Raw genomic sequence first — 27,056 nt, forward strand, 5'->3', positions numbered from 1 at the left:
GTGGGATCTGAACCATCATGTGCTTCCACCGGGTATCGAACCTGGTACCCTTTGATTACAAGGCGACGACACTACCACTGCGCCATAGGGGAGCACCCCCAAAAAAGTATAATGTAGAACAACCACCAGTCACACAAAGTTCCAAAGTATTTACGATGGCACTTTTTGCGAAACTTGGTTCGTACTCCTGTACAGGTGTCAGCAGTGGCAGCAATTAGGGGCGGGGCCGAGAGAGTGCAGTTGCCCCCCCTCCCCACTTTTTGCTACTTTTGCACCACGCTAACCTCATGTACCAAGGGAAATTAATTATCCTTGCCCCCCCCCCGTACATTTGCACTTTGGCCCTCTAGTTTTGGAACCCAATCGCCGCCACTGGGTGTGAGCGATACAAATGTTTTCTAGCAAGGAATAAATGTCTGCAATTTCAAATTGATAAAAGTGATGAACATTTTAATTGCTCCTAGAACAGTTTAGAATCTAAAAGTTGGCAACGGTGACTGCGTGACTCATGTATCTGGAGACGGTGCAAAACCGGAATCAGCGTTCGCTGAAGATAAGCGAGCTTCGTTTTGCAAGGCCTTCCAGTTACCCGTGGGCTTTCGATGCTTGACGGGTCAAAACCCAGGTATATAGTTTTACTCGCCCGCCCGACCAACCAGGCGGGCCTAGTAAGCGATTCTGGCCGTTGTGCAGCCCTCTGGTTAGGTATAGGGATATTGAGTATAGATTTATGTTATTAAATATTATTTCATTCTCTGTGTTTGTGTCCAATAACAGCAGGGATATTGAGTATCTATCCTCATGGCAATCACCTATCCATGATTTGAATCCTATTCCCAATAACAACATCACCGCACAGCTCTGTCAGGTATAGGGATATTGAGTATAGATTGATGGAAAATATTATTTCTGTGTCTGTGTCTAATATCTATCCTCATGACAATCACCTATCCATGATTTAAATCCTGTTCCCAATAATAGCATCACTGCATAGTTTTGTCAGGTATAGGGATATTATAAATTTAATGATAAATATTATTTCTGTGTCTGTGTCTAATATCTATCCTCATGGCAATCACCTATCTATGATTTGGATCCTGTTCCCAATAACAGCATCACAGCACAGTTCTATTAAATATAAAGATATTATAAATTTATTGATACTGTGTTTGTGTCTAATAGAATATTGAATATCTATCTTCATGGCAATCACTTATCTATAATAATTCCAAAGCTCTATATCTGTGTGAGATTTGAAGCTTGTTCCCAATAACAGCATCACTGCACGGTATAGGATATTGAGTATAAATTTATGGAAACTACAGCTCTGTTAAAAAATATTATCTAGATATTATTTCCGTGTCTGTATCTGTGTAATTGAATCTTGTACCTAAGTTCCAATTCCCAATAATAACATTATTGCACAGCTCTGTCATGTATAGGGATATTGAGTATCTATCTTCATGGCAATCACCTATCCATAATAATTCCAAGACTCTGTATCTGTGTAGGATTTGAATCCTGTTCCCAATAACAACATCACCGCACAGCTCTGTTAATGAATATTTTTGTATCTGTATAATTGAATCTTGTACCTAATAACAAAAATATTGAGTATCTTCATGGTAATCACCTATCCATAATAGTTCCAAAATTTGAATCCTGTTCCCAATAATTATATCACTGGTATCTTCACTCTAAGCTCAGCAAGAATCTGTATTTGTGCGGGGATTTGAAGCTTGTTCCCAATAATTATATCACCGCACAGTTTTGTTCATGGCATAGTTCTAAGTTTAGCAAGGATCTGTATATTTGAATCCTGTTCCAATAACAGCATCACTGCACAGCTCTGTCAGGTATAGGGATATTGAGTATAGATTTATGGAAAACACAGCTCTGTTAAAATTGTTCCCAATAACAGCATCACTGCACAGCTCTGTCAGGTATAGGGATATTATTTCATGGCAATCACCTATCCATAATAGTTCTAAGCCCAGCAAAAATCTGTTTCTGTGTGGGATTTGAATCTTGTTCCCAATAACAGCATCACCGCACAGCTGTCAGGTATAGGGATATTGAGTATAGATTTATAGAAACCACAGTTCTGTATGCATTATTATTTATATCTGTGTCTGTGTAATTGAATTTTGTACCTAATAACAGCAGATCTTCCATGACAATCACCTATTAAGCTCAGCAAGAATCTGTATCTGTGTAGGATTTGAATCCTGTTCCCAATAACAGCATTATTGCACAGGGATATTGAGTATCTAGATATAATTTCATGGCAAAAATTAATTCTTCACTCCTATCCATAAATCTGTGTAGGATTTGAATCCTGTTCCCAATAACAACATCACTGCACAGCTCTGTTAGGTTTAGGGACTAGATATTCATCATCACAACATGCAGCAGAGCTGTTCATAATTAATAAGATATAATTGTACTCAGAACAAACCTCTATACCAACAAATATTATAAACACATCACCTCTTGCTCAAATATATCATGCAAAAGCTGAGATAGACCCGCTTGTAGAATGGCTTCACTTTTATGAACTTCCAGACAGTTTGGATTCTGTTTCAAATTTAAGAAACCTGAAATACATAAGCTTTGGGAGTTTTGTTTGCAACCCGTACAATATTATTTTTCCTACATTTGTAGACAATATATTGCACAGTCCCGAACTGCTGAAGCTCCAATTGCAGTATAATTTTTTTGTATGATATGGAATCGTGGAAAAATAATTACTCCATTCCATCGCTTGGAATTATGATTTTATGCAGTACGTGCCTTGTAATGGTACTTGTGATATTAATTGTATTAGAATAGGTGTGACAGAATCCAAGGACTTGACATGTTCCACAGCAATACTATACTACAGAATCAATGCTGATCTTAAAAACAACACATTCCCACTCAAGAAACTTGAAATTGTTAGCAAAAAAATATTTTGTGTAAAAACTCTAATTATTTAAGTCCATCTTGTATTGAATAAGCCAGAATTGATATTGTTTTTAAGCAGGTACATAATCAACTCATTAAAATATAAACCAGAATTTACATCCAATTTTCCTGCCTCATCAAGTATGGAAATTGTTGTGTCCCATGTTATGTCATCAACAGGCCACCTGCTGTTTGTATAAATTCTATGATCATGGAAAAATTTGTAAAACCTAAATTTTTCTAAACTTGAAGTACTTTTTGTAAAAAAAGCAACATATTTTCCCCAATAACAATGCAACAGGTATGCATCAATTCTATGCCAGTATGTATTGGATTCAAAATCATCATATTCAGAACCCAATTCTATGCTCACATACCCAAACCCAACATCACTGTCAAGTACCCATCTTGCCTCTGTTTCATTTTGCACTTTAAAAAAATCATACTCTGATAGATTTTCAAATTTTTCCCTAAAACAATCCAACAGGTGGTCTGATTTTATATATCTTGCAATGTTTCTTCTTTCAAAATATGTTTGCATGTTCAGGTAACTATATTTCCTGGAAGATATTATTCTGATTGTTTTTTAACATTGAAACATTTGGTAAATATTTACTGCTGTTGAAATAGCCCAGCCTAACATGTAATATTGTTTGCAGGTTGATTCAAGATGCAAAAATATTTCCAGATACATCAAATCCAAATCTCTTGTTCCTGAATTTAAATTGAGATTCTCAAAATTGTAAAATATATTGTGTGCTCCATGATGTTCACATAATTTGTGGAGAGCCTGTTTCTGGAGCATAGGATCCAGCTCCTGGTCTACAAAATTACAAAATTTGGCCTTGCAATCTAAGTTATACAGGGCAATCACACAAATATTTCCAATCAATTTTGTTTGGAAATATTGATGACTGTGCAGAAGAAGTATCTATATGTTCATATGTGAAGTATTTCATGCTATATTCTCTACGGCATTTGGGGCATATTTTTGTGACTATTCTGCTTTTATCTGGACTACAATTCTTTTGGTGCTTAACCCAATTGGGGCTGGATATATTTTTATTGCATTGATTGCAATATTTTTGACTTGGCATTAAAAATAAAGCAGATAAAAAAAAGCAGAAATAGGCCACAACTTGGCCACAAGTAGACCGGAAGTAGGCAAACCGGAAGTGGACCGGAAGTGGACCGGAAGTAGACCGGAAGTGGACCGGAAGTGGACCGGAAGTGGACCGGAAGTAAATATGTGTGGGTGGGTGTGGGTGTGGGTGTGTATGGGTGTGTGTGGGTGTGGGTATCTGAGAGGGTTCATACTTTCTAAGGGGGGTCATACTTTCTCATGGAATCCATGAGAGCTTTTTTACAAAAATCTTGGATTAGACGGGGTTCCACACTTGAGCAAAAAGCTCATATGGGCATGTTGAGCTTGTTTTAAGTGTGGCCAAAGCTGCTTTAGGGGGTTCATACTTTCCGGTCCTGTCCCTACCGTAAATACCACTACTGTTGCTAAAGGATGATATCAGTAAGCAGCACGATGAATCTATAAAAGTATTAAGAGCTGAAATAGGCGAGATGGCCTGTGAGATTCACCAACTGAAGTCTGAGAATGAGGAAACTAGGGCGCGATTCTCTGAAGAAATCCGGCAGGCTAGAGAGATAGACTTTGATGACTTCCGGCGTAGCTTGGCAGCCGATGTAAATAAAGCCACGGAAAGTGTTCGCATCGATGTAGAGGATATAAATTCGAGATTCACTGCGGAGTGCAATAAGATTATTGAAAAACAGCTGACAATGGAACAGATATTGACCGAGGCCGAGACTGACAAATTACGATTCCGATCTGAGGTTCAAGAAGATATTGGTCAGATTTCCGTTGTTGTATCTCAGAGAAGCAAGGATGTTGAGGAAGTAAAGACTCAAGTGGAACAGCTTACGAATCAGTTAGAGACCATGCACGTCACCCGGCAAACAGAAACAGAAACTGGATCTCGAACAGCTGGTCATCCGTCTGCAGTTGCTGAGAGTGCAGCGTTGCCAACCATGAACATTGAACTAAATGAAGCGATGGACAGAGCCGGTGGAGAGAGAACTAGGGAAGACAAACAAGTTTGTCGCCCACGAGTTACTGCTGGTTCAAGAGCTAATGAAGTGGCGTCTGCTGTTCCACCTACCTTTAGTCTTTCGGGCGATGACCGAGGTTACAGAGAGCGTGAATCTCGCAGGGCACGGTATCGTCATTATGAAGAAGGGGCAAAGAGGAAACGTCTAGAAAGGAAGAAAGATCGCAGTTCCTCCTCTTCCAGCACCAGCTCTGACTCTCAGTATCAAGCAAAAATCAGGAAGCGAACACGAAGGCATGGAAATTCAAGGAGCGGGCCAGATGAGTCGCCGCCAACAACTCAGCGATCAGCAATGACTGGAACTCCAAGGATGGCAGACCTTAATTCCTTGTCGAAGTTCAAGGGAGACCTGGAAGCCCAAAATGACAAGAACTTAATATCAATTTTGATTTAATGCAGATTCCATACGAATACCGATTGGAAATTATTCCTCGGCTTTTCAAGGGCCAGGCTGAGCATTGGTTTCGAGCAAACCAGTTAGAGTTCAAGTCCTATTCTGATTTCTGCCGTCGTTTTCGCAAACAATATGCTTCAGAAGAGGCCAAAGAGAGGCAGCTGACAGCAGTGAGATCTCGCCGATACTTAAAGCAGTCCGGTATGAGCATGGAGGAATATGCCTGGTCTATTTACTCAGCCTACCGCAATCTGTCTACCCGTTACATAGAACCTGAGATTGTGAATTTAATCATCTCCCAGCTTCCATATAGAGCTCGCAGTCTGAGTCTAGCTAATTCTCCTCAAACTGTACGCCAGCTAGCCGACTTTCTGAAAAGGTTCGAGGTGCTTGAGGAACAAGACAGTTGGAAGCCTTCGTGGAATAGAGAAGGTGCTGGCCAGGGAATTGTTCCTAGACAAAATAGAATTGGAAACCAAAACCCCCGGGTCAGACAAGTTACGCAGAACCATAGAAATGGTTATTCCAATTACAACAGGCGGCGTAATCCTCCTAGAAGGGAAGGCAGGAACAACTACGCACGTGGACCGCGTCGTTCCAGATCTGATCCAGAAGATCATTCCCGTGACTCTTCACGTAACGTCTCTGAACCCAGTAACTTCAGAGCGACGGCGCCTCCGTTTGAACCTTCTGCTTCACGTTTCACGAACGAGCAACGTCAAAGTGTCGACATAACAAGAGACTTTTGTTGGGCACCCTCGACTAGTGCTAATCCGAGTGGTATGCAGTCGGATTTAGCCAGTCGCCCAACGTGAATTCTTCGTTCCCGATCACGGTTGGGCTAAAATCTTGGACTTCTCTGGGAACAGATGACAGCGTTATAAATAGTGAAGACAATCATCTTTTTGTTGTGCTGACTCTCAATGAAGGAGAACAAAGTTTAGATAGAGCACTACAACAGGCAGTTAGAAAGGAAAATTTACCCAGGGCTCCGTTAATTAAAGCAACTGTAACAGGCGTCGATTTTATCTGTGTTCTGGACACTGGCAGCGAATGTAATCTCATGAGCTACGCCATTTGGAAGAAGATTAAAGAGAAGCTGCCGTCATTGCAGTTACAACCATGTCCAGATGTTAGGCTGACTGATTTCACTGGGAGAAACAAAACTAGAGTTGTGGGATGTAGACAAGTATATCTGGAGATTGTTGGAAGAAATTTATTGGAGGACATGTTTGTCTTGAGAGGTCTCGAAGCTGACTTTATTTTGGGCTACCCATTCCTCAGGAAATATGAAGCAGGAATTGACCTACAGCGCGAGAAGTTATCCCTCACCGTAGACGGAGTTCCGGTAGAGCAGGACCTCGTGAATAATGGATCTTCGACAGGGACGTATGTAAGAAAAGTCCGTGAAGATTCCCATGTCGATCAGTGGACGGCTAGTCCTGACGACATTCTGCAGAAGGTCAATGCGAATGAGATTTTATGCGAATGGGGTAGAAGCCAATTGAAAGAAGTCTTATTGAAGCATAGAGATGTATTTTCCGAGAGACCAGGTACTATTAAAAACTTCCAGTGAGAGATTGAACTCAACACCACAGAACCTGTGTATCGATCTCCATATCCCATACCTATAGCAAAAAGGAAACTCCTGGAGGTATTAATAAAAACAAAAAACAACCAAAAACAATAGAAATTTGAACCACCATTCATAAAGAACTATTAAATCATTTGGAAAAGTGGCAACAATGAGATGTTATTATGCCTTGATATTCTTCTAGTATGAGCCCCTTAATTGTTAGTAAACCTGATGGTAACATACGCCTGCAGTCATTTGGTTAATTAATTATTCTATTTCTGAAACAACTGGATATTCGCCTGCTGAACTATTCTTCAATCATCCTATACCCAGAGAGATCCTAACCCATTTCAATTGGCCCGAACGGGAAGAAGCCCAACCAGATTGGAAGTCCAAATTGTTCTTAGCCCAAGTCAGGGAGAAGAAGAAGCTATCGAAGAATATAAAACAGAAGGGAAACGACAAGACAGTGACAGTTGGAGACTTCGTGATGGTTAAAAACCATTCCTTAAGCTCGTCACTAGATAGGACCATTCAAAAGTTATTTATGTTGTGGATAGGACCTTATCTAGTGGACAAAGTGGAAAATAATGTTGTGACATTGCTAATTCCAAGGACTAAAGAATTATATGATAAGGTTAACTTGGATAACCTAAAACTGGTGCGTTTTTCGGAGGATAAAAAGAAAGAGTTTGTACTTTAAAACTAAGTTTCCTCCAGGTAGATAACTTCCTTCGTGAAACTTAGTTTCCGAAAGGAAGGGGCAGATGATATGATCCATATTTTTATGTGACGTCACCAGTAGAAAATATGTCACTATTTATTTTGTGAAAGAAAGCGTAATTTCCTTGTTATTCTATGTAATATTGCGCCTTATTAGTAATGTATATCTTTTGTTTAATGTTTGTTGTATTTTGTGCTCTGTTATGAGTAGTTTAATGTACCTTCATGTTTGCGAGAGTGCACTATACGAATTTGTATTTCTAAAGATGTATAGATGTCAGTTTTGTTGATAGTATCCGTTTGTAGATAGTGAATGATTCATCTGTACTTTAATCTGTGTTCTCGAAAATAGTATAAAAGCGAGGATATCGCGTAAGAATCATCACACTTTCGCCACGGATCGTCGAAGCTTTTAAACTTAAAAAGAACTTCTTGGTGTTGTGCATACATCCTGGTATGGTAGTTCGGGGCGCAAGCTAGGCCTATGTGAACATAGGTACGCCGATAGCCATGCATTGATGATATGCACAATACTGCAACCATTCTACGTCAAATAATAAAGTTAGCCTAAAGATTAATTTGGAAATAAAAGGCTAAAGAGCAAATATTGGCTCGGTTATCATTGCATATCTCTTGGTGTGGTAGTTCGGGGCGCAAGCTAGGTCTATGTGATCATAGGCTTGCCGATAGCCACGCATTGAGTTTTATGCGTTTTAATTGAGTCAATTCATCGACAAAGCGAAATCCTCGCCCTCGTCTCAAGTATAGTTGCATTATAATTGCAATAAATAAAGAATAAAACTTTTCAGTTTATACATACGGCAGTAATGTGGTTTTATTTCTCTGTGCTGTGAATATTGTCTTTACCTAACACTATCCCTGTACCTGAGAGGAGTCTGTGTACTTCACCGAGTCTCATCGTTCACCGCTGAGTATTATTAAGTTAATATTAATAGTATAATAATACGAGGCGTACATACATAAGTTAGCTTAGAACGTGTCACATATTTGAGGAATTTACTTAAAATAAATTGTTCCTTATTCAGATATACCAAGCGTATGGCTTGTTCATATTTCAAATAAGTCGTATATTTTGTTTATTGTAATTGCAAGGATAATCCATTAGTGACAATTGTGAACCTATGCTGCACGATTTCAGCTAGTCGGGATAAAATTCCGTATTTCGACTGTTTGCATCGTCGAAAAAAATGTAAAGCCGAAAAAACGTTATTAGGATTTTTTTGCTTTAATGACATATGTACATTGTGGAAGTTTGAGTGGTGACACATTCGTCTCACCTCGATACCATTCCTAGTTGAAATGAAGCAGCAAGGCTTTCTAGACATTAAAGCAGGGTGCGATTTGTGATTTTATCGGAAGGGAGAGGACTTATTTTACCTATGCATTGGGTATGCTTAGAATTGCGCATAAATTGCTAAGAATCTAATTTAAGTTCTAAGGTCTCCTATTGTTTCTTCATTAATAGAAGCAGTTATAAAGTGAGAGTTGTTTGAGAAGAAGCATCCATTCTTGAAGTTTGATGAGACCAGATGACAGCACGATACGACCAATAGGAAGTTAGTGGCGCTATCTAAGGACTGACATGTTTTTGATACTGGGAATGACATCATTTACATCGAAAGAACAGTGTGTTATTATCCATTTTCTTCACCTTCGTGGAGTAACACCCATGGATATTCATCTTAAATTGACTCAGACATGCTATGGTGGTGTCATGGATGTGACCAATGTGCGTTCCTGGGTCCCATAGTTCAAGGACAAACCAAAGGAGCCTCGCCCACGAACCAGCCGCCAGTTACTTCATTGCTGAGAAAAGTGATGTTTTGGGACAGCGAAGGCGTTATACTCACGCATTGCTATCCTAAGGGTACCACAATGATGGGTACAAGCTATGGAACTGATTTGAGGACCAAGTTGCTTCCAGCATTGCGAAAGAAACCGCCGAAAATGGCTGCAGCCGTGTTCTTTCATCAGGACAACGCACCTCCTCATCGGGCGACCATTGTTCAGACGCTCTTCATGGAAAACAAATTTGAAGTGAATCACATGCTTCGTCCATACTCACCTGACCTTGCACATAGCAATTTTTGGCTCTCTTCAACCCTCAAGGACAGTCTCCGTGGTCGCAAATTTTCCAGCTGTTCCCCTCTTGCATCAGCGATTATTCAGTATACAGTACAAAACAGAATTTTAAAAAAGCGTTTCCAGAGGCCATGCTATGGTGACGTCAGCATTGTGGAAAATGTGTACGTCTAGACAGTGATTATGATGAGAAATGATGGCAGTTTCAGCTTTCTGAGGTGAGTATATTTTTCAAAATAAATTAGGAGACCTTAGAACTTGAATGCACCTCATTTCGAGTACAACACAAACATAACACCATTTATGGTTAAATTCTAAAGTCAAATTGTAAGAAAATTACATTAGTCAGTTGAATGCACGAAATAAATGACTCACTGCAGGTTCGATGATTTACCAGTTGGCTTGTCAAGGACACTGTAATGCTTAGTCTTGATCAAATTTGTTACAATTTTTTCTGCATCAAAGCTATGCACTGGGGGTCATTTGAAATGAAAAGCAGATTTAAACTTCTAAATGATTTCTCTAATCTGTTAGGGTAAGGTTCTTGGCACTGATTCAACTGTAGATATTGGTACAATTTGGATTGGATTTACAAAGTCTTTGAGTGAGGTGGGAATGTGTTTTGGATTTTCTTTGTAGATACGAATATTCGACTGATGATGCTCACATGCTCTCTCTTACATTAAAGTTCACATTTTTCTTACAAACGAGAAATTAACATATCACCACAAAACACATGTCTGTATCTGAATTTAATGTGACAACATCCGAAAAATAATCTAAACTTTTCAAACCGGCTCTTCATATTGTCCACCAAAGATTGAAACATAATATTTCGAACGTGTGATTTTCAACTTTGCTTGCTATGAGATCGGAAGGATTTCGGATTTGCATGTGCAATGGTAGTACTTTCAGTGTTTGAAGATCATCATAAGGTACAGCTTATTACATTACAAATAAGTACTATGTCAAATGTTTTACAAATACTTCAAAATTAGATCTCTTAAGAGTTGATCGGGTATCATCTCGACTCAGTATTTCTTTTAAAAGACAACACAACGCTATAGCTGTCAACAAAGGTTTGATAAGTATTAAGGACGAAGTGGCCTAATATACGTGAAAGTCAGGGCACAGTTTTAATTCGATAGAAAGTACTTTTGAAACACCCTTTAGAAGTCTGAGAAAATACCGAATCCATTGCTTCTAAAGGGCACTGTCCAGGGTACATGTCTGCAATAAATTAGTTTAATTATATTTTATATATAGCTCTAAAATGAACTGAACTGAAGTGGAATTCTATAAGTTGGTTGCAGATCTCCACGCTTAGAGATGACGAAGGAAAGCGTGGGAGGGAGACCGGCAGTCGGTAGGTAAGCCAAGGCCCTTCAGGGCTGTTGCGCAAAGGATTATTTATGATATATTTTATAATATGATTTTCATATTCAGTGGGTGGGAAATGATTCTACCTGATTTGGAATTGCACAGGTTAGAGAAGAGGGAATCCTCCTCACCTCCTTTAAATCGCAACATGCATTAAAATGAATACATGTATCTTTGTTCGCAATTTTCACATTACAAAATCCTGATTTTTCCATTCCATTAAATTCAAAATGAGCTCAGAACAAGATCCAGAGCTTTATATGTTTTGGAATTATTATCTGGTCTTGAAATCTGTTTTTAAGACAGCCATCAATTTTTTTTTTTAAAAAAAAATGGTATATAAAATATTAATGCAAGTTTTGAATTAAAAACTGGATATTCGCGTCTGAAATGGAATTTCCCATGCCCCCACATTTTATTTACATATATACAGGTGTGAAGCACACACACACACAATATATATATATATATATATATATATATATATATATATATATATATATAGATAGATAGATAGATATGGAAGGTTGAAATTTTGTACCTCCCAAATGAAAAACGTTCCTGCGCCACTGACGTCAGGCCTGACAATTACAGAGAACTGACGGAATACATGCTGGACTGTTACAAGGCTATGGGATGCAATATTTCTTTCAAAATACATTTCTAGCACTCTCATTTGGATGTTTTCCCGCCTAATCTCGGAGATGTGAGTGACGAACATGATGAGCGATTTCACCAAGATATCGCTGCCATGGAAAGACGATATAAGGGAAGATGATCACCAACCTTTTGGCAGATTACTGCTGGACACTCCTACAAGAAGTTTCACCATCCACCCACAAACGGAAAGTTTCCAAGACATGTTTCTAACTTATAAATACATTTCAAGCTTTTTACAGATTTCTCTTACCTTTTCTATGTTTTGTAATACAAACAATTAATTTTGTTCCATGATCTGTATTTTATCCAGCTACAGGTTCCTCCTGTACGGTAATGGAGTCGTATCCAAGTGCCGCGAAAGTTGGTACTTTGTTTTTCGTGAATTACAATATAATACTTACTATATGAAATATAGGCTAAGTGGTACATGTAGCATATCTTTTCCAGAAAAATTTGTACGTGATGGAACATTTCTGATTTCATTTTCGTAATCAGCGTATTTGATTTAGTAAAGAACACCTTCTTTCATCTCGCGGCAAGACACAAAGTTCAAATTTGTTGCACTGTGTTATTGACGTTTGGTCTCTCCAGTAACTGACGAGCAGGGGCGCCGACTTCTCAAAATTATTGGGCGCGGGGGGGGGGGCTCTGATCACTGAAATAAATGAATGATTGACTCAGTCCCTCCCTTTTTTAAAAATAAAATAAAAATTATGTCTTCGTATAGCAGTTTTTAAGCAGCTATCATATTCCTGATGTGAATGAAATGTAACATGAAACGTTTAGAAAATGTTTCAAAGTCTCTTTATGTCTGCTCATTTGTTTATTAGATAACAATTAACATTTTTATTGAAAAGTATGTATTTACATTAAGAGACCAACCTAATAGTTTTATGCCGGCCTCGGTAGCCGAGCGTGTTGGGTGGTCGACTCAACTCGCTTTGATCCGGAGATCTTGGGTTCGAGTCCCGGCGAGGGCATGGGGGTGTTTTAATGTCCGCAACAGACCTGTAAATAAAGGATATGCAAATAACCTTAGTGTTGACGTACCCATAAAAATAACGAATATTTACAATATTTAACAGTTTTATTTAATTATTTACACAAATGCTAACACAATTCGCAGGAAAATAGTTTTACTTTTTTGTTCTTGCTACGATATTTTACTTTTTAAATTAATTTTGCAATAATTAAAAAACACATAGCATGTACACTAAGATATAAAGTGACATACACAACAAAAACATATGAACATGATTTCAAAATAAAGCAAACGTTGCTCCACGCACTGGGTTATTCCTTATGAACTCATTAACGAGCGATCTCAGGTCCAAATTATCAAGCACAGTTTGATGTATGTGGAGTACCGCTAAGCTGCTTAGTCTCTTCTGCCCCATTGTAGATCTCAAATATGTCTTCAGTCGGTGAATAGCACTGAATGACCTTTCGGCTGCGGTTGTCGTCACTGGCACAGTGCGGAGGAGCATCATGAATTTGGCAACTTCAGGCAAAAGCTCCTGGACGGTGCTGTCTTCCAAAAGATACTTCCTTATGTCACGCATAGTAGTTAGAACCACTTTCTTCTGTTTGGCGATATCACCAAGCATGAACAGGTGTAAGGAGAGCCTATCGGCATCCAAATCTTGGCGAAAGAATTCTCACGTTTGCTCAAAGTTTGTTGTGCAACTTTTCACAGATGAGATGCATTCTTTCTCTACTTTTTTTACTTTTTGTAGTTCTCCAGATTCATGTCTTTGTTTAACACATGATTTTACTATGTCTCACAAGTCAGTGCAGTGAGTGAGGTTTGGCAGCATCAGAATTTTGAAGTCTCTTAGGGACGTGACTTTGCCGGAGCGGACATGAACGAGGCTGGGTTTGATCTCTGTGATTTTCTGCCAGAACTGCTCAAAACCATCGTAACACTGTCCCTTCAGATTCTGTATGGGCAAGTCCAGACGCACCAGAATGTCTTTTACAACGTCAAAAAGAGTTTTGGCCTCAGTGTTCGGAATCTCGTAAAAGCCCATGAATTCCTCAAAAATATCAAAATTTTCATTCACAGTTCGAATGCAGAATGTCAATTGTTCACGGATGGATATGTCACAAGTTTCGTCAACTATAATATGTTGCAAAATATTTCCGAGTTTTAATATCTGCTACCACGGAGCGCAAAACAGATCTCCCTATTATATCATGATATAATTATATATGATCTCGTTCTGAATGTCATGTGAGAGCCATTTGTAGCCCGAACGTCCCATCCACTCCCCTAGTTCATGCACATCGTCTATTGAAACTCTTTTTAGTAAAAATGTTAACAATACTCATAATTATATACTTAGTATATAGTAATAAGTCACGTGTTTTGCTGTCTCTGGTCATAGCCCCCCCCCCCCAAAGTTGATGGTTTGGCAGTCTCAGCCCCCCAAAGTTGATGGTCTAGAACATTTCAAATATGTATTTAAAGTTATGTTCATGTGGTACAATTCAGAGTAAACTTTACAAGAGAAGCAAAATAATACATTAGATCCTCTTGAAGAGAGGATTATTTGAGTTATTATTTGAGGGGCTCTGCCCCCACATCGTTAACATTGGGGGGGGGGGGCTCGAGATCCCCCAAGCCCCATGGAGTCGGCGCCTATGCTGACGAGTAACATCTATAACTCGGCCATTAACTCATATAAAGTCAACTCTGTAATGAATAGGGCCCGGCACTTTTTGTCCTATAAAACTGTAAAATATGTATGTAATTATGTCATAAAATATTAAAAATATGTCAGTAAAATGCAGAAATATTCCCAGTAAAGCCAAAAATATGCACAACAGTTCTTTCAAATTTCTCATTATACGGGATGTCAGTATCTTACAGGGAAGATCAATTAGTTGGGGGTAAGGTATTTAATCAAGTCAGAATTCCTTTGACCGAAGAATGTAGTGGGAAAATACTGAAAATATTGTGAGGTTCACTCTAATTATCCTGTTTCATTTACTATTATGTCAGATTTACACCTTTGTGAAAACTAAAGCATAATTGGCAGCTCACTAAAGCTCTGCTAAATCTAGGTAATAAAAAAAAAACAAAAAACACAAACACAACGTTTTTATACAGATTTTGATGTTTCGCCGTGTCTAAATTCTGCAATACTGAATATCTCTTCGGGGGAAGGGGGTATTATTGTTCTGTAATACTTGATAAGGAAAAACGACAGCTGCTTTTAATTTCTTCGTCCGTAATTTCCTTATCCTGCCATCGATAATAATAATATAAACTATTCGTTTCGCTTAAGGTACGAGGAATAAATTATAAAATAACCAATTATATGCAGACAATTACGAAATTATGCATAAATATGTCTTATTACGAGAAAATTGAAGAAATATGTTGCAAAGACGCGTAATTGGTAAAATATGTCACAATATGCCTTACCAAGTTCGTCTATTTCGGCTGATTTTCATCGGATATGTAAAGAACCCACCCCAGTATTCGATCCGATGCCAAATGAAAAAATTGTTATAAAGTCCCGAGCTCTAGTAATGAATATTCGGGTATAGTGAACGTAAAACATAAGAGCTCAACTGTCCTCTTTACAAGGCTAAGACTGTACGGAAATCTTATACCAAATGTTCCCGAAGTGCGATACCTAAACGTGCTGTTGGACAAGAGTCTCACGTTTAAGACTCGGCTGGACTTTTGGCAGCCGAATGGGCGATTTTTTTTCAAATTTTCCTCTCTATTCGAAAAACCTCTTGGATATTTCAAAATATGAAAAATTACATACGCTTAGAATTCCTTCTAGAGCATTGACGGGAATTTTCGTGTAGTTTTCTTTCACTGTTATCAAACGTTTAATAGACTTTTTCACAAACCCTCTGACCTGCCCAAGCTTCTCCTTCTTCAGTACTCAGTTTCCATAAAAGCTCCATCTTTTAGAATGTCTCGGATTTGAGGTCCCACGAAGATCCATTCTTTCAATTTATCTATGCTTATGTTTGGAAATTTAGCAGTAAGGTATTGGAACGCTTTAGAGTTCATTTTTGCCAGTGCCTTTACAAAGCACTTCACAAATCCAAGTTTTATGTGCAGAGGGCATTTGTTTTGTACGTTCTCTTTTGTTCATCCTGTCACGTAATCCATTTGAACATGACGTGCACATAATATGGGGTGCTCAACACTTGTCTTGATCCCCCAGAGCAAAGACATCCTGCAACGACAACCGTCTTCTCTCTCACTGCAGCAAATACTGAAGTACGTTGCTGGTTGGATTCAGCTGTAGCAGGCTGAATTCAGATCCTTTTCAAATTCAGCCGGTTGACAAGACAGCTGGTATAAGCTAGACAGTTAACTAAGCTGCTGGATAGTTGTACCATTTTAATAGTGTACTGAACTGCATCTGCATCTCAAATTGTGTCACACAGTTGCAACCTTAGTGGAAGTACAGGGTGTCCCTAAAGTTCCGTTACCATTGCAATCAAACATAACTGTGAAACTACATGGCATAGAGCATGGTTTTTTTCTGCAAAATGTTCTACAGCTTTTTTCCCCTTTTTTGTACGTCAGTGCACCTCAACGTGTGCCCCTCTGGTTGCACTCAGGATGTCAAGGCGATATTACACTTCTATCCATACACACTGACATCAACTCTTTGCACAGCTGCAATGATCCTTCTGCGAAGTGTAACAAGATCTGAAATAGGGGTTTGGTGTACACAATCCTTGACGTACTCCCAAAGAAAAAAATACAAGGGGGTGATATCAGGAGATTGCGGGGGCCAGGTCATTGGTCCGTCACGGCCTATCCATCTCTCAGGGTAATGTCTATCCAGAAAATCCAGAACATCATTAGACCAACGTGAGGATGCTCCGTCTTCTTGGATAATAATGGATGGCTGCAACTCCTCCCAACTGGGGGAGTAGTTACTGTTGAAGCATACCGCAGTACATTTTCCCTGTAATCAGTCCTTCATTAAGAAAAAAATGGGTTCAGAACACAAATGATAACAACAACAAAACTTTTTTAGTTATAGAACATTTAGCAAACAACAGCCCTGCTCTATGTCATATAGTATCGGAGTTGTTTGATTATAATGGTAACGATACTTTAGGGACACGCTCTATATCACAACAGTAGGGCTCATCTAAGTATTTTTTTTTCGGTTTATTGCAGAGCAAGTGGGACGTTCAAGCAGCTGAATTCAGCCGTTTGATTAAATGGCTGCATTGTGGCGACTGCAGCTGGTAAATCAGCTGATTGGCACATTTCTAGACGTTACACCCAGCGAATTTCATAACCCCGTCTCATCTCAATAACTATACGTGCTGAGGGAAAACTAAGAATAGATTTGGAAGCAGGGGTTCAAACATAGTCTACAGCACCTACCTATTAGTTTATCTGATGATTTTTCGTTGTAGACCAGTGTTATTCATCATCCTCATTGTCTGGGTTAGCTTATAGTAGGAGACAAACTATGTGAAATTTGAAAAATATGAAATATAATCTCAGATTAATGGAGTTGGTATGAAATACATGTAGATTAAGTACATACTATAGGCTTCTCGTGGCGATAAGAATGAATAATGAATATATGAAATTGATGAAGGGGCACTCCCAACCCAATGTAACACACACTCAGGTCGGGACTCGAACTCGGAACTTTCAGGAGCGAAATTGTAAGTCGACCACTCATGTCATTGGCAACAGAGTCAACTGGGTGATTAGAGAGTAAGATGGGGTTATTACATAACTGAATATTAATTAGTCTTACGAAAGGGTTTGCATCAGACCTGGTCAACTAGCTATAATAGTGGAAGAGCGCTCTCGCGTGCACGTGTGGACTGCAGAGCGAGAGAGGAGGCTTCGTCAGTTGCGTTCTCGCAGTCTACATGCGGGAAGCTTGCATAGCACACGGGAGCGCTTGTTGGCCTCCACAAGTGCAAGCCAGTTGCTCCAGCCTTACGGTCTTGTTGATGGAAGTTGTAAAAGTTTGCAAACAACATTCCAAATGCAATTAAAAGCTCTTACCTAAATTTAGGACAGATAAGTTACCCAGGCCAGTAGCGAGGATTTTATTTCTGGAGGGGCTCATCCCTTATCAGCAGCCACCATCTAAAGGCGAAAAAGTGTGGGTAGAAGCCCTGAAGATGAATTTCTCAGTATATTACAAATTATTACACAAGATATTTAATCCCGCTAAGGAAGTAAAATTAATTACCACTATACACTATTTACATAAGATATTTTTAGCATTTCGGAGGGGACTTCAGCCTCCTTAACCCTCCCCCTCGCTATGTGCCTGATAGTCCAGTGGCGTGCGGTGACATTTAGACTAGGGTACGCAACATGGGCCAACCGAAATGGGTTATGGGCTCCAGAACTCCCCCCCCCCCCCGGGCCTTCATATATGTATATTTTGTATTCCCAAATATATTCTGATAGTAGCTACGTAGAGTTCAACATACTACACGTATGTGTATTTGTTCTTGAAGATGTTGCACTTGAATATTATTGTTCATGATTTTGTATAAGAAACAGAGCAATTGCATCTTCAATATTTTGCTGAGAGAATGCAGGTTGTGGTGTTTACATAGGGACGTGTACCATTCATATCGGGGATATATGCCTTTTTCTTTGTAAGTGGCGTACCTTACGAATTTAGACTGTAGCATTACTATTTTATGCGTGTACTTTTTGTCCTGAGAAGTCCGTAGTTCTGCTGCATATTCTACTTTGCTTCGGACTAAAGCGTTAAATATTATTTTCATTATTTCTTTGTTCGTAAACTCTTTACTAATTCTAATTGAACGTTAATAACAGAGAAATTATTAAAGATAACTTGACTGGGCTTTTTGTATTTGAAGTTGTAATGTTTACGTTGAGTGTGTGAGAGTGTGTAGTCATTGTCTTGTTTTTAGTTCGGTTACAGCCCGCCAGGTTGTATCAGTGTAGACAAACTGACAGAGGTGGGTAATTCTTCTTTCGAGCAACGTCAAAAGTGTACAATATCCACCCAAATCTCCAGATTTAACACCGTTAGATTTCTACCTGTGGGGAACTGTGAAGAACGATGTATACGTCACAAAGCCACGGACACTGGATGACATTGGACATGCGACTGAGACTACGTGTGCTTTTGTTCTCTTTGAAACCATATCTGTTGTTTCTAGATGTGGTCAGCGTTGCAGGCAATCTATTTCTGTCAATGGCGGTCATTTTTGAATCTATAACTTTAAGGTAAGTGTCACCAAATGTTCATATTTACTGTTATTAATATTGTTGTTATTAAGGTTCAAAAAGTGTAAACACTATTTTGGAACACTCTGTATGTAAGGAAACATTTCTATCTAATTCAAACAACTAATGTATTCTTCGATACGTGTATTGAATGCGCTACGAAGTGTGAATGCGCCATTTGATTTGTGTCTGAAACCGATTCGTAGAAAATTTATTTTCCTCTCTTTTGAATAGTTATTGTCACTTTTTTTAAAAAATGGAACTGTTCTATCTGTGAAATATGTCATGGAATATGCTTTGGCATCAAAATGCTACATGATTTCTTCACATTACACGGTAGAATTTCTATCGATCTTAAACGTTAAGAAAAATGATTTCGTCGAAATTGAATTTAGTATCAAGACAATACTGACTTTGGTAACTTTCCATATAAAACAAAATAGCTTTATGATGCGAGAATCATGCGTAGGTGAGTCAATTTATTATGATTATTTCCTTTAACACACTAGTGGTAGCTGCAAATCTGTGTAGTATAGTGGCATACATTCAAGATAATTTTAAATACATATGGGGGGAGGGGAATTAAGATTGGCATAAAGTTAAGGTATAATACAGTTCTCATTGCACCTTGCCATTTTGAAAGCACATAAAGGGAATGTGGACACACACATTAATGATCTCGGCCATTTCATGGAGGTGATGTGATCAGTATCACCCTCCACCCACTTTTACCTCCTCAGGTATGTAGTTATTAGACGCTAGGTGAACCCCAGGACAGCTTCTATTGGAGGTTTTGAACCCAGCATATGCCACTTTTAAAATACAGTGTGGCTCATAAGTAGTAGACCATACTTTGAAGCGCCGTAACTTCTAGCAGAGTCGACATGAAAAGAAAAGAGATGGCTTATTTTGTAACACAAACACTCTTTAATATCGGTTTTCCATTGTGTGATCAACTTGCATGCCATCAGCGTCAATACAGGCCTGTAATCGCAAAGACACATTTTCACACGCTTTTGCACACAGTTCATGTGGAACAGCAGTAATCACATCCTTTAGGTCCTGTAGGGTGTTGCTGTTGCAGGAATACATTTTATCCTTTAAATACCCCCACAGGAAAAGTCTGGTGGGGTGAGGCCAGGAGAGCGGGCATTCAATTGACTCGCGACGTCCGATCCAATGTCCGGGGAGTGCCGGGTCCAACCAATTCCGTACAATTGTGGCATAATGAGCGGGGGGGGGGGGGGGGGCTCCATCCTGTTGCCACCACAACTGATCAAAGTGATGTCTCTGTTGGAGTAAAGGGTAAACAGTGTCCCTAATGAGCTTCAGGTAATTCTCACTATTGACACCATCTTCAAAGAAGAAAGGGCCAATGACACCTTGGTACTTAACACCTCCCCAGACCATGACGGTCTTTTATCATCGTGCTCGACTACCACATTTGGATTCGAATCACGACAGTAAACACAATTATGTCTGTTTACACTACCGGACAGGTGAAATTTGACTTCATTCCACACCACACTCTGTTCCAACTGTGGATCCTCTTCCAACTTGGTGAGCCACTCTTCAGCAAACTGCAGGCGGCGATCAGAATCATCTTTAGAACATTGCAATATGACACTTCTGCTACATGCTACAAGTTAAACCTATCAGAAAATGCACTTCCGCTAGAAGTTATGGCGATTCAAAGTGTGGTCTACTACTTATGGGCAACCCGGTATACATTACATAAATCTCGCTTCTATAATTTTTCACAACTTTCGCATAACAAAAATGTCTGCACGTAAACACTTAATCGTGCTGTTCACAGGATCCCGGGTTCCAATTCCGGCCTGGGCATGTTTGGTCTTTGTGAGTGTCCCTTCATCAATTTAATTAAATTATCACTCATCCTCATCTATACGATTAGCCAAAAGTGACGATGTGAAGTAAAATAAACTAAATCAATCAATCAATACTGTTTGCAACACTGAGATCTTAGCCTTGGTACCCGCATTTAAGGAAATATTTTCGTTCCACATAAAGTGTCTTCTTAGTTGATGGTTCAAGTTCTCATGTTACAGCTTAATTCTGTTGAGTCAATACAGTGGAAAAAAGGAAAAAAAAATAAAGGTTAATGAAAGGCTTTCGCAACTGTAACGCTGTAGGCCATCAGCGCAGACTATCCTACATGAATCGAAGTGCATGTCTTCTTCTTACCTTACAAAAATAATCTAGCAATAAATAATCAAGGTAAAGTATACATTGTTTACAAACGTTAATCGTTTATTTTTCCCTTGACGTGTACAGTAGCACCTGGGATTGAACGAGGCGACCTTCGTATTCATTGATGTTCTCTTCTTGCAGGATCTTTCTCTCATGAATCTGAAAGAAAAACTTTAAATTATTTTCAACGCATGTTTTACTGAAAAATGTAATCTGAATGAAATGCACTCTAATCGCGTATGTAAGCTTCTAGTTTAAAGATATCTATGATCTTGTCTTTGTAATTTATAGCCAAATTACATCACTCTCAGTGTTCTCTATATAGTAGAATCGTATACTATAAATTTGTTGAGAAATACTGCAAGATGGATTTTAATTTTGTTGATTCAAATCATGCAAAATATATTTGTAAACTAAGAACAAATGTTACTCTAAAATATAACTGACGTGAATGTTTTTGAATCCTTAATCAACATTCAATGGGAGTACTTTTGTTTCTACGTGCAAACTGTTTAACTTCTCAAGCGGTACATATTTTACACGTGTTACATTACATTACATTGTACAACACAAAGTACTACAAGACTTACCTGTGTATGCTGCACTCCTTGTTTCTGGATATCTGCATAATTTGGCGCAGATATCTGTCCTGATCTTTTTTTTTTTATGATGTTCCCGCGGAACTGGTGTTCTACTCTCTGATGGGTTTCGATGTTCCCTCCCTGGCTCGTTGAGCCTCCCTTCCCAAGACCTAAGTGCCTTCTGGGCCCTTTAGTCCCCCGGGCCCTTTCTGGGTTCCCCTAGGCCCCTTCGAGGGCCCCTGAGACCCCTTTGAGCCCCCAATCTCCCCTAGGGGGAAAACCAGCATGCAGAGAAGAACCTGGACAATGGGGGGGCCCAGGTCGGAGGGGGACGTGGGGTACCTCCATGCCTTCCGCCCTCCTTCCCTCCGAATCCCCCCTCCACGTGGGAATGAGTCCCCCCGAGTTCCCGGGTGACGTGCAAGAGAGGCGCCCGATACCCAATACGCCGTAGTGAACGCCGAAAGGGACAAGAGAGGCCCACTCACACGCACATACACACACACACACACTCAAATACGCATACACACACTCGCGCGCACACACACCAAAAAAGAAAATATAAACTATGAGCTACCATGAACTAAGAGGGGACTTGGAGGGTAAACTACTATGGGCTCGGCCACTGAACAGCAGCCTAGAACAACTATTACTGTACACGGGGTCTCCAGCCACCTCTAAGCAGCCGGAGACCCCCTTATTTACTAATGGGGTCTCCAGTCACCTCTAGGTAGCCGGAGACCCCTTACTTACTAATGGGTTCTCCAGCCACCTGTAAGCAGCCGGAGACCCCCTTACTTACTAAATTAAGCATAAAAACCCATATTCTACCTCAGAAATAGCGGTAGCACAGAAACTCTTTGGTGCGTGGAGGTAGTTTTAGTGTAACAGCATGTTTAGACCCAGCCTCTTCGCCATTCCCACTTCTCTCTCGATGCCAGTGCTATTCCTAACCAATAATAGATGCTGGAAACTATCAACGATATAGGCCATGGATGCCTGCAGGAGGCTCACTTTGGACTGATATAATTATCTCGAAAGTGAAAAGCCCTGGTTTTGAATCAGATGAAGAGTATGGACATTCACGTCAGTTTTCAATCATCCGTCCATTGATATCATCTGCGTTCACATGAGGGCTGTAAAATAATTTGCAAAGCATAAAGGATAGTCAAGCCTATGCTTATCACAGAATGCTGAGACGATAGGGGTCCTTTCGAATCGTGGCATGAGCATGGGCGTACTTTGTGAGTATTTATTCATCAATTTCATCACATCATCACTCATCCTGATCTTCACGATTAGTCAAGAGTTACCGAAGCAGAAGTAAAAATAAACCAAATCAATCAATCAACCTGTCAGTTTATGCTTCCGACTTTATTTCCAGTGAAATGCAGAGATTTCATGGTCAGTGTTGCATACAATTTGTTATACCAAATCCTGATTACCCTTTATCCATTTCATGACCTTCGAACTGAGATCTTCACGGGTTCGATACGAGGTGGAGGCACATAGTGGTTCGGATTCCACTTTAAATTGTAAGTCCAGTCCCGATTAGTCTTACAGCGCATAAGGTGTACTTAAAAATCAATCAATTAAATGAGATAACTGACACTAGAACTACACCATACCCGTTTTATCAAGTATACGCTAATGCTCAATGCCATAACATTGTAATTTTACTCCCAACGCCGACTTCCGTAGCGGAATGGTTATCATAGTCGGCTACGATGCCAGGGGTCAGGAGTCCCGCATTAGAATCCCGACCTGGGCATGGGTGTTCTTTGATAGTGTCGCTTCATCAAACTCATCACTCATCATCATCTTCGCGATTAGCCAAATAGTGGCAGAAAAGCGAAGTAAAAGAAACCAAAACCAAATTCAAAATTCAGTTACAATTATGAATATCTGTTCATCTATTTATTGCCTTTGGTATATCCTACACTATCCTCTCATTCGTTTTACTTGTTGCATGTAACTAAAGAGTTGAAAGCCCTGCAGACACCCATGCCTGAGTCTCACGATGAGAAGGAACAAGGCAAAATACAAGAAATCGAAATTGGAAATCTTGCAGTGATGATTGTTAACGAGTACGATGGCTACAGATTGGATGCCATGGAGACAGTTACTTAACCATACGGCTAACTAATTTATTCTCTACGAGACTTACACATAACCTAATTTGCAACCTATCTAAAGCTAACCTAACTATCATATATTTTGAACCCCTAACACAAATCTCAACGCAGCAGTAATTTACGTATTTCGCTTTGATAAAGTGATTAGGAATCATGTATCCAAAATATTAAACAATCTTATTATTTCTAATACTATCTCTTCACGTACTGAAGTAACCGCTTCACCATTCTTCTGTAAATTTCCATATGCATTTCTCCAACCTTTACTGTCCTTCCAGACCTAACTGAGACTTATGTCTCTCTCTTTATCTCTAATTTTTATCCTATTCACTTAACCCTATCTGTTGTGCAGCTCCTAATTTTAGAGTGCGACCAGGACACCCTATTATTACTAACTTTCAATTACTAAACCTAACTGAGACTTATGTCTGTCTCTATCTTTCCAAATTTTCTATCGTATTCACTTAACCCTATCTGTTGCACAGCTCCTAATTTTAGAGTGCGACCAGGACACCCTATTATCACTAACTTCCAATTACTAAACCTAACTGAGACTTATGTCTGTCTCTATCTTTCCAAATTTTCTATCGTATTCACTTAACCCTATCTGTTGCACAGATCCTATCTTTAGAGTGCGACCAGCACACTCTATTATCCCTAACCTTCAATTACTAAACCTGACTGAGACTAACGTCTCTCCCTTTCTCTCTAATTTTTTTTATCCTATTCACATAACCCTATCTGTTGCACAACTTCTAATTTTAGAGTGCGACCAGGACACCCTATTATCACTAACTTCCAATTACTAAACCTAACTGAGACTTATGTCTGTCTCTATCTTTCCAAATTTTCTATCGTATTCACTTAACCCTATCTGTTGCACAGATCCTATCTTTAGAGTGCGACCAGGACACTCTATTATCCCTAACCTTCAATTACTAAACCTGACTGAGACTAATGTCTCTCCCTTTCTCTCTAATTTTTTTTTATCCTATTCACATAACCCTATCTGTTGCACAACTTCTAATTTTAGAGTGCGACCAGGACACCCTATTATCACTAACTTCCAATTACTAAACCTAACTGAGACTTATGTCTGTCTCTATCTTTCCAAATTTTCTATCGTATTCACTTAACCCTATCTGTTGCACAGATCCTAACTTTAGAGTGCGACCAGCACACTCTATTATCCCTAACCTTCAATTACTAAACCTGACTGAGACTAACGTCTCTCCCTTTCTCTCTAATTTTTTTATCCTATTCACATAACCCTATCTGTTGCACAACTTCTAATTTTAGAGTGCGACCAGGACACCCTATTATCACTAACTTCCAATTACTAAACCTAACTGAGACTTATGTCTGTCTCTATCTTTCCAAATTTTCTATCGTATTCACTTAACCCTATCTGTTGCACAGATCCTATCTTTAGAGTGCGACCAGCACACTCTATTATCCCTAACCTTCAATTACTAAACCTGACTGAGACTAATGTCTCTCCCTTTCTCTCTAATTTTTTTTATCCTATTCACATAACCCTATCTGTTGCACAGCTCCTAATTTAAGAGTGCGACCAGCGCACCCTATTATCCCTAACTTTCATGTCTAACCATAAGTAAGGTTTATGTCTATCTCTTTCTTTGCATACCTATAACTAGATATCTTTTAATTACCAATCTGTCTACACATTGACATTCAATCTATGCCAGTTTTCGTCCAGCTAGCAACATATCCTCTTATACCTATTACATACACAGTAATCCTTAGTTTACTAGAAATATTGTTTTACTCTGACGTAGAAGTATTTGGATTGTGGTTCAACTAATTGCTAATCTTATAACAAAGAATTTAATTGTTGAATAATGGCAGAAATTGATTGCGGAAGGTGTAAGTGACGCCATAATGAACAATCCTTTCGTTATGAACTCAAGAAGTATGGCGTTCGAAACGTGGACCGTTCACAAGAGAGTAATCTAGTGGAAGATCGAAAGCATGGCGAGAAGAGGCAAGGAAGGAACACAGAGGCAGCCCGATCTCCTTTTCCAAGAATTTGTTAAGAGAAGGGAATGCCACCCGTTGTGGCACAGTGCTTACATTGCATGCCAAGAAGGCAGGGGTCCTATGTTCGAAATCTGGGCAAGGCATGGATATTTCATTGAAATGATCATCCATCCTCTTCGTCGCGATTAATCTAAAGATGTAGAGCAAGTTATAACCAGAGAAAGGTGATATACAGGTCGCAGGTTCGCATTCTGCATAGGATATGGACGGTTCCTCAGTTCCCCATTCATTGTCACGATTAATATAACGAGGTAGAAAAGAGACGTAAAATAACGAAATGCCAGCCAAAGAAGGAAATTTAGGGACAAGGGAAGTGACACGAAGAAACATTGGGGAAAGAGAACAGCGATAAATGATTGTAAGGGCCGAAAGGAAATGATCATGAGTAAAAGGAAAGCAGATGTAAGAAATGACTTCCGATGGACAAATTAACAAATAAAATAAATTTACCTTTATTTAAGTGACATCGAGACACACACAAGAAAATCTTCGATCTCCAAATCTGTTTACAATAGGTCTGTTCGACGAAGCGGTTAGCATCTATCTCAAGAAGAAAGGGGTTCTAGTATCGAATCCTGGGTAAGCATAGATGTTCCATTATATGTATATCCTATTAATGTTCAGTTCGCCACTCCGTTGTATCGTCGGGGTTAGCATGAAGAGGTACGACAGCGACGAAAGTTAAATAACAAGAAATGAAAGCATTAGAATGACAATAAGGTCCCTCTAGACGGAAGGATTTTCTTTAACATTTCTTGATAGCATAAATACTTCCAAAAAAATGATATCATTTTTATAGCATGCACTATCTAACGCGGAATAATTTCGCGTAAAATTGCGGTTAGGATTTGCGATTGCAATGCGAAGCGCGCAGGAAACTTAAGTCAATATTTACAGCACGAAAGATATACCGTGTTACTCGCTTTTCACTT

This window comes from Lepisma saccharinum, chromosome 4 (assembly GCF_977018435.1).
Source record: "Lepisma saccharinum chromosome 4, izLepSacc3.1, whole genome shotgun sequence".
In the NCBI taxonomy this organism is placed as follows: Eukaryota; Metazoa; Arthropoda; class Insecta; order Zygentoma; family Lepismatidae; genus Lepisma; species Lepisma saccharinum.